The sequence below is a fragment of the Dryobates pubescens genome, chromosome 20 (assembly GCF_014839835.1).
Source record: "Dryobates pubescens isolate bDryPub1 chromosome 20, bDryPub1.pri, whole genome shotgun sequence".
Lineage (NCBI taxonomy): Eukaryota > Metazoa > Chordata > Aves > Piciformes > Picidae > Dryobates > Dryobates pubescens.
In genome coordinates, this window is record NC_071631.1 from 21,307,382 (window position 1) to 21,316,812 (window position 9,431).

Consider the following 9,431-nt stretch of genomic DNA (forward strand, 5'->3'; position numbering starts at 1 on the left):
TCTTGGACATCAGATTGTGTCCTCTGAATGTCTTAGATACACAAGCAAATTTGTTTCTGGGTTTCAACAGAGAGAGATCCCCAGATCTAAATTAGAAATAATCCTGGGGATGGAGAGTGACACAATTTCAATGATCTGAGAAAGTCATACTGAAAATTGGAGAGATCTGTTCTCTCTGAACAAAATAAGATTTCTCTTTCTTTTCACCATATTGCCTTGTCCAAAACCCTAAGTGTTTAAGTTACAGTTAACTTGCTGTTTGATACCCTGCCCAAATTTTGGTGTGGCTCTCACCTTAAACCAGCCACCCTGATATTTCCTTGATGAAGGCAGTAATCTGTTGCAAGTGACTTATCTCCAGGAATTAGCATGTGAGCAAATGCTCTGTGAGGACAGCGAAGTTGAAATACTGCATCACAATGATTTCTTTGTGTGCAAATTGCTTGTGGAAATGGTTTTGTGCAAAGTCAGAAACCTCAGTTCAAGAATTTGCAAATCAAACTGGATATCTAAATGCAGTATTTGATGGTCTTTGAGGTCTCTTCCAACATTGGTGATACTGTGATTTCCAAGGAAACACCACATGCCCAGTAGCAGAAAGCATTTGTGCTCCTAGGAATGCAACTTACTTAGATGCCAAGTCATCACTATTGGTTACCTAAAGAAGCCAACCAAATGCTATAATTTGCATCATGCAGATCTTCCTCTCTACATTGCTTTGTTTCAGAAGAGTAGGAGCAGCACATCTGCTTTTTGTGGTGTTTGGTTAGTTGAGTTCTGCATTTTTACCAAGCTGCCTGCTGCAAGGCTCACACACAGAATGCTGCACTCCTGGATCACCTGAAAAGTACTTTCACAGAAATGTTTACCCACTCTCGTCTCCACTAACACATAGGATTCATTACCAAGATTACACAGTTTGCAGTTGAGTCCTGCTGGCTGGCTCTGTCTGTCTGGACTTTGTGCCAGAACAGATCATTTACTTGGCTGATCCGTAATTAAACACAAGGAATCCCTGAGAAGCATTTCCTGGAGTGGCATTGGTGGCTAGTGGCTTCAAGCACAGCCACTTTGGAAATCAGCAGCCTGCCAAACCACCAGCATGCTGCATTTACCATGGCTGAGCAGTGGTCAGGAACAAATGTGCATGCAGCAATTGCCCAATAAATGTTACAGAAAGGTGTCCCTACAAAGAAATCTGTTCTGCAGAAATCTGCCAGTTGCTTCTCTTCGAAACGTGAGTAGATTAGGCTCTTACCTCCTACAATGCGAGAGGATGCCTTGCGGGCTGAAAGACCATCAGTGCTGTAAAGCAGAAATAGCAGATCCCTCGTTACTGCTGCACAGAATTCCACAGGTAGGCCACAAAGGCAGAATACCAACTGGCTTTATCTGGCAGGTATGAAGTCTTTGCAAACCCAGAGAGGAGGGCTGAGGTGGGACCTGGGTGCTGCAGGGGCAGACGTGCACTTACCATGAAGTTTTCCCTGGATATGGACAGCCCAGATTCAAGAACTCTTTTATAAAGTCTGCTCAGCACATGCTGCAGATGCCTCCTCTGTCTTTGGGCAAAGCATTTTTGGCAAACCTTGTTTTTGGCAAAGCATTGTCTGGCAAACAGAACGAACAGAAAACTGGGAAGTGATGTTACTGGATATAATTAGACATTTTGGGTCTCTCACCAGCTATGTGAACAAATCTCCTATAAATAATATGAGATGATTCTTAAGGAAGGAATATCTGCTAATGCTGACTGGAGGGATGAGGATAACTGCTAGTAACTGTAGGCCATAGATGCTCCATGAATGTGAGCTAAGGGAACAGGGACAATCATTCACTGAACAAGCCTTGTGACATTTGTGTGCATAGCTCAACTTTTTCAGAGGCCACCCTAAGTCTGCCGACAGCTGTCTTGTTACAGAGCTCTCTGCTTACGGAGCTTGGGTATGAGACGTGGATTTTCCTCTTCTCTGCACTGCTTATCTTCATCAGATTATAAACACTATGCTGCTTCACTTCTTTCGGTTGCAAGAAAATACATGTAAAGATAGTATGTTGGGGTAAAGGTGGGAGAAAACCCACCTCAAACCATACCCAGAGTTCACTCAGTTATATTCCATCTCTGGGTATAAACAAACTATCACATTCATGTATGACCTACACTGGGTGGGCAGAGGGGTTGGGCTCAGTGATCTCTGGAGGTCCCTCCCAACCCCTAGCATTCCATGATTCGGTGCTCTTCCAACATCCCGGAAGTCTTGAGTCTAGAGATGCACAGGAGGACACTTGACTGTGTTCAATAACCTTTGCTAGATTTTTTTCCCCTTTGATTTGAAGACCAATTATACTTCTTGACATCCAAAGAGCCCTCTGGCAACAAGAGTTTAATCAAATTTAGTTCAATTAAATTCACTGCCATTTAATCAAATTAATTGAAAAACACTTCCTTTAATTCAGAGGTGCTTATTTTCCTGTCAATCCCTACTTATTCCTATCAGACAGGAAAAAAAACCCCAAACCAATAATCTCTCTCCACATAACAAGTTGAAGCTTATGTTTCCTTGTACAAAAATCGTTTAGTTCTCTTTAGCTCTGACATCCCTTATAATTTTCTAGTTTTACCTTCCCTCTCTGAAGATTTGATGTTCTGAAGTGTTAATTGAGCATCCCCCAACCTCTGAACACTCTCCATCACCTTACTTGACAGTCAGGGTTGCTTTTCCTATGCACATTACTTGGCAGTTATCAACATTGTGCCCAGTGCAAGAGTTACAAAATTTCTTCACAACCATTCTCAGGTTACTTTTGCCCATTGGGAATAATTTTATCTTATCAGGGACAATCCTAAGCAACCTAGAGGCCAGAAGTATTTCATCCTTAGCTGACAGAGGTCTAACACTTGAAACTCAAATATGTGAAACACAACAAGTACCAACAAGTGATTTTATTATTTCTCGAGGGAGTAGTGATTTACCGCGATTGAGAGATGGAGACGACGCTTGATGCAAGCAAAGTGTCTACTTTATTGTACCAAGTCATTTCTTTATCTAGGCTAACAGATCAGAAGGCTACTTGTAATTGGTAATTAGATGTGTTCGTGACAGTTACAGAATCGTGGTTGGCTGTCGAGGAAATGCAAGGGAACGCACATTCCTAAGCAAGTCTCAGACAGATGTTAGACAAATGGCAAATGGTCAAGTATCTCTTATCTAAGTTCAGAGAGCAGACAGAAGGCTCTCTTGCAATGCTAACTCGCACTCGTTGTCAGGTAGCTTCGTGCCTTCCTGAGGCACAATGGCCGTTGGTAATTAGCTAAATACTTTTTTCTCTTCTACATAATTGCAGTTTGCTCACAGGGTTTGTGGCCCACAAGAGTAAAAACTTTTCCTTCTATCAGCTGACCATTGCTTGAGATTAATCCCTAAAATCAGTGCATCAGTGATTGAGGTGAAGAAAGTGCCAAGAGGACTGTGCAGGTGAACAAGGAGCACATGGCAGAGCTCAAGACATAAAAAGGCAGCATGCAGAGAGTGGAAGATGTCAGGTAACCTGGGAGGAGCCTTGGGAGACACTGTCCAAAGATGCAGGGGTAAGATTAGGAAAGCCAAAGCCCCAATGGGATTGAATCTTGCCAAAGATGTCAAAGACAGCAAGAAAAGCTTCTATGAGAGCACAGGTGACTAAAGAAGCTTAGGGAAAATGTGAGCACATTGCTGAAGGTGTCAGGGGCCCTGTTAGACACACAACGTGGTAGCTGAGGTACTAAATGCTGCTGGCAAGACCTTCAGGAGCCTTTATAGTCAGAGATCGGGAAGAAATCTGGAGCAAGGCAGTCATAGCCTTGGTGGAAGTGGATCAAGTCAGAGAATACCTAAGCAAACTTGGACATACAAAAGTCCATGGGCCCTGAAGCACTACATCTTCTGAAGGAGACTGCTGGTATCATTGTAAGGCCACACTCAATAGTCTTTGCTCATCTATGGTGATTAGCAGTAGTGCCTGAAGACTGAAGGCATGGAAATGTCACTTCTGTCTTCAAGAATGACAAGAAGAAAGATCCAGGGAACTACAGGTCAGTCAGCCTCACCTTGATTCTTGGAAAGGTGTTGGAACAAGTAATCCTGGAAACCATTTCCAGGCACCTGAAGGACAGGAAAGACATCAGAAGTACTCAGCACAGACTCACCAAGGGGAAATCCTACTTGATCAACTGTGTCACATTCCAGTGGCTGGTCTGGCAGATGAGAGCAGAGCAGTGGTGGTTGCCAACCTTTACTTCAGGAAGGACTTTGACATTGTCTTCTGTAAGATCCTTGTAGTGATGTTGAAATGTGAGCTGCATGAACAAACAGGAAGGTGGATTGAAAGAATAGAATAGAATAGAATAGAATAGAATAGAATAGAATAGACCAGGTTAGAAGAGACCTTCATTGCATCCAACCTATTATCCAACACCACCTGATCAACTAAACCATGCAACCAAGCACCCCATCAAGTCTCCTCCTGAGCACCTCCAGTGATGGTGACTCCACCACCTCCCTGGGCAGCCCATTCCAATGGGCGATCACTCTCTCTGTGTAGAACTTCTTCCTAACCTCCAGCCTAAACCTCCTCTGATGCAGCTTGGACTGTGTCCTCTTGTTCTGGTGCTGGTTGCCTGGGAGAAGAGACCAGCCTCTGCCTGTCTACAACCTCCCTGGCTGAATGGCCAGACTCAGAGAGTGGTGATGAGTGGCACCAAGTCTAGTTGGAGACCAATAACTAATAGCATATCCTAGGGGTCAATGCTAGGTCCAATCTTGTTTAACACCTTCATTTAATGACCTAAATGCTGGGGCAGAGTTCATCCTCAGCAAGTTCACTGGTATATTAGGGGCTAATATACCATATGGTTGCTTCCAGGTGAACCTTGACTAGCTGGAGAAATGGACTGACTAGAATCTCACTGAGTTAAAAAATGAGCTTGCATCTGGGGAGGAGGAACAGTTGCCAGTACCAGTGTTTTCCAGACATGATCCAGCTGGAAAGCAGCTTTGCAGAAAAGGACCTGGAGGTCCTCAACCAAGCTGAATCTGAGCCAGTGGCGTGAGCTTGCAGCAAAGAAGGCCAGTGGTGTCCTGGGCTGCATTAGGAGGAGTGTTGTCAGCAGGTTGAGAAGTGGTCCTTCCCCTCAGCTCAGCACTGATGAGGTCACACCTGGAATACTCGTTCAGTTCTGGGATCCACCGTACGAGAGAGACATGGACATACTAGAGAGAGTCCAGTAAAGGCCTCTCATATGAATGACTACAGCCTTCTGTTATGCATCCTTGAAAAAGGGATTGCATTTTTCTTGTCTATTCCTGGGCAGATTCAGTTTGTTCAGTGTAGGGCTACCACAGCCACTGTCTGTCACTGTCACTGTGTCACTACCTGTGCATCTCCCCATTAGAGAAACTGAGATAGTTGTAACAGTCACTGGAGCCACTGCAACAGCCTTCTTCTGATGAAACAGGAGAGTTGGTTCTCACTGGTCTTTCCCCTGCCCTTTGTTTTTGTTCAGGCCTGGAAGAGGAGTCCTTGGAGAGGACATGTGGGCTCTCCCACCATATGCAGACACAATTTGCCATTTCAGTTCACCTCATCTCCAAAAACTGTTTCTTTAGGTTCAACTAAAATTTTACTGCTCACAAATCTCTGTCACGGTAAGTGCTGAGCAGCTGATGGATGTTGGGCACCTCTGCTATGAAGATGAGCTGAAAGAATTGGGTTGTTCAGCCTTTTGGGAGACCTTAGAGCAGCATTTCAATACCTGAAGGAGACCTAGAGGAAGGCTGGGGAGGGACTGTTCAGTAGGGCCTTTGGTGACAGGACAAGTGGCAATGGTTGGAAACTGGAGCAGGGCAGATTAAGGTTGGACATCAGGAGGAAGCTCTTCACAATGAGGGTGGTGAGACACTGGAACAAGTTGCCCAGGGAGGTGGTTGAGGCTTGATGTGGCCCTGGGCAGCCTGCTCTAGTTGGAGGTGACCCTGCTGAGTGCAGGGGTGTTGGACAAGATGACCTTTGAGTGTCCCTTTTGACATGATGCTGAATCTGTTGAATAGAGCAGTTCAGTTCTGTCACAGATTTCTGAGATATTTGCACTATTACTACATTAAAATGATTTTGCCTGTTGCATAATTTGATTTAGGACTGTGGGACAGCTCTGGGGAAGCGCTGCTTTGCCATGTTTATGAAATACACCTAGGTAATGAGTGCCCAAAGAGTGCACCAGTTCTCTGTTGTGGAAAATATCTGACAAATGAAGCAAACTCTGAAGCATGAAGTGCTACCTGCCAACCATCGTTTTTCTGCTATTCTTGTTTTCATCCATCTCTACAGGGCTGCATTCCACTGAAGCAGAAGGCAAAAAACAACACAGCTGAAAGAGAAGATGCAGACTGAAACATCTCTGGATACAAACTGTCCCGCACAGCAGCATGGTTTGGGCAAAGCACTGCAGAGTCGATATTCCCCAGGGAAGGAAAAGGGATTCAGGCATGCTGAAAGTAGATTCATCTTGAGAAGATCACAGATAGACAGGCTGACAGAGAGAAAGAGACCTCTGAAGGTCATCTGGTCCATCCCCCCCTCCCCCCCATTGCAAGTAGAGCCACCTAAAGCCAGTTAGCCAGTTGCCACCTAGACCCAGATCAGGCAGCTGCTTTACTTTCTACCACACCTTATGCAAGTGCTAGTCCCCCAGGTTCTGTGATTATCAAAAAGAACCTGAGAGAGACCACATTTTAGTACCATTTCAATCATAGATGTAAGTGGAAATGTCTCAAGAATGCTTGTTTCTGATGCCGTGAAATTCCCTTTGTCACATCTGAGTCCTACTGGTTGCTCATATTATGGGAATGAACATAAGAATGTCTGTATCAAGATCTTCCTAGCCCACAATCTTCTTTCTGACACTTGCCAAGAGGAGATTCCCACATAGAATATATCACAGAATCAACAGAATTGTAGGGGTTGGAAAGGGCCTCTGGAGATAATCTTGTCCAGAGTAGGTCCACCTAGAGCAGGCTGCACAGGACAGTGTCCAGGTGAGCTTTGAATGTCTCCAGAAACGGAGATTCCACCATCTCTCCAGGCAGCCTGTCCAATGTTCCACCACTCTCAAACTAGAGAAGTTTCTCCTCATGTTTAGGTGGAACTTTCCTCTTGTCCTGCAGTGAACACCACTGAAAAGAGACTGGTCCCATCCCCCTGACCCCCACCCTCTAAGTATTTGTAAGCACTGGTGAGATCCCCACTCATTCTTCTCCAGGTTAGAAAGCCCAAAGTCCCTCAGGCTTTCTTCACAAGGCAGATGTCCCCTGATGATCTACACAGCCTCTTGCTGTACCCTCTCAAGCACTTCCCTGTTCTTCTTGAGCTCTGGAGCTCAGAACTGGACACAGTGGTCCAGATGAGGCCTCACCAGGGCAGAGCAGAGCACAGTGAGAAGAGATCCTCCCTTGACCTGCAGGCCAGACTGTCTCAGGAGGTCCATCAACTCCAGAAGAATACATTCTGCACCCCATCTGTACAGTCCAGTGTTTCAGCCATGAGGAGCAGGTGCTCCCCTGTCCAAGGGAGAGAATCTGGGAGGTACACACACCGGCATACCCCGTGGCTTTACTTGTGTGACCATGGGCAAGACATAAGGAAGTGAGATGGAAACCCCACTGCAGTCCTGGCTGCACAAGTATATGAATTATAGGGGAATTCTCCCTCAAAGAATGCTGCCTCTTTCCAGTGGAAAGTCACCCAAAAAGGAGCAGACAAGCTGACACTGCTTCTGATCCTCCAGAAGGGATTCCAAAGCTTCTTCCCAAGGTGCAAGTGATTCCAGACAGAATTAGAGGGGCCCTGCCTCCAACCAAGTGGAGGAGAGGGACATGTGGGATTATTGGACTGTACAGAACTAATGGCTTGGCAGGTTGAAGAGGTGGCACCCATCTGTATTTCTGATGTGACAGAGGGTTCTCCACTCCTGCATGTGTTGGAAGCTGAGCACCGTAATGAAAGCCACAGTTTGCCTTCACCTGGAGAGGTGAAAGGAGTCACTGGACCCAGCTGCTCCCGGTGGAAACACAGCCCCAGCGTTTGGACTGGTCATGGACTGGTCCATAACTATGGAACTCCAGAAAGTCTACAGTGAGAAGTCTTCTGTGTACTGCAAAGTGATCTCATTTTGAGTGAGAATGGACAGTGACTGATGTCTGATGTGCATTGTTTGATGTTGATTGCTGCTGAGCATGATACAGATGGTATAGAATAAGGGGTGGAGAATGTTGTGCATTATGCATTGTGATTATGATATCTCTTGTTATATGAAACTCTTATCTCTTTATCTTGATCCCCGGTTTTGTGCTTTCCTCTTCCCTCACTTCCATGTTGGGGGAGCAGGCAGGTTACACAGGGGTTCATTAATCAATTACATTCTTTGGTGCCCAACATGGGGCACTCTTCTTCATGCAACCCAGGATGCCATTTGCCTTCCTGGCCACAAGGTTATAGAATCATAGAATCAGAGACTCATAGAATCAATAAGATTGGAAAAGACCTCAAAGATCATCAAGTCCAACCTGTCACCCAACACCTCATGACTACTAAACCATGGCACCAAGTGCCACGTCCAATCCCCTCTTGAACACCTCCAGGGATGGTGGCTCCACCACCTCCCTGGGCAGCACATTCCAATGCCTAGTAACTCTCTCTATGAAGAACTTTCTCCTCACCTCAAGCCTAAACCTCCCCTGGTGCAGTTTGAGACTGTGTCCTCTTGTTCTGGTGCTGGTTGCCTGGAAGAAGAGACCAACCCCTTCCTGGCTACAACCTCCCTTGAGGTAGTTGCAGACAGCAAAAAGGTGTCCCCTGAGCCTCTTCTTCTCCAGGCTTAACAATGCCAGATCCCTCAGCTTCTCCTCATAGGGCTTGTGCTTGAGGCCTCTCACCAGCCTCGTTGCCCTTCTCTGGACAGCTTCAATATTCTCAGTGTCCTTAAATTGAGGGACCCAGAACTGGACACAGGACTCAAGGTGTGGCCTAACCAGTGCTGAGTACAGGGGCAGAATGACTTCCCTGCTCCTGCTTCACACTTTTCTTGATGCAGGCCAGGATGCCATTGGCCTTCTTGGCTACCTGGGCACACTGCTGGCTCATGTTCAGCCTACTATCAACCAGTACCCCCAAGTCCCTTTCTGTTTGGCTGCTCTCCAGCCACTCTGACCCCAGCCTCTAGCGCTGCATGGGGTTGTTGCGGCCAAAGTGCAGTAGCCGGCACTTGTGCTTGTTGAATGTCATCATGTTGGACTCTGCCCATGTGTCCAGCTGGGCAAGGTCCCTCTGCAGAGCTCTCCTACCCTCTAAAAGATTGTTTAACACCCAGCTTGGTGTCATCTGCAAACTTACTGATGATG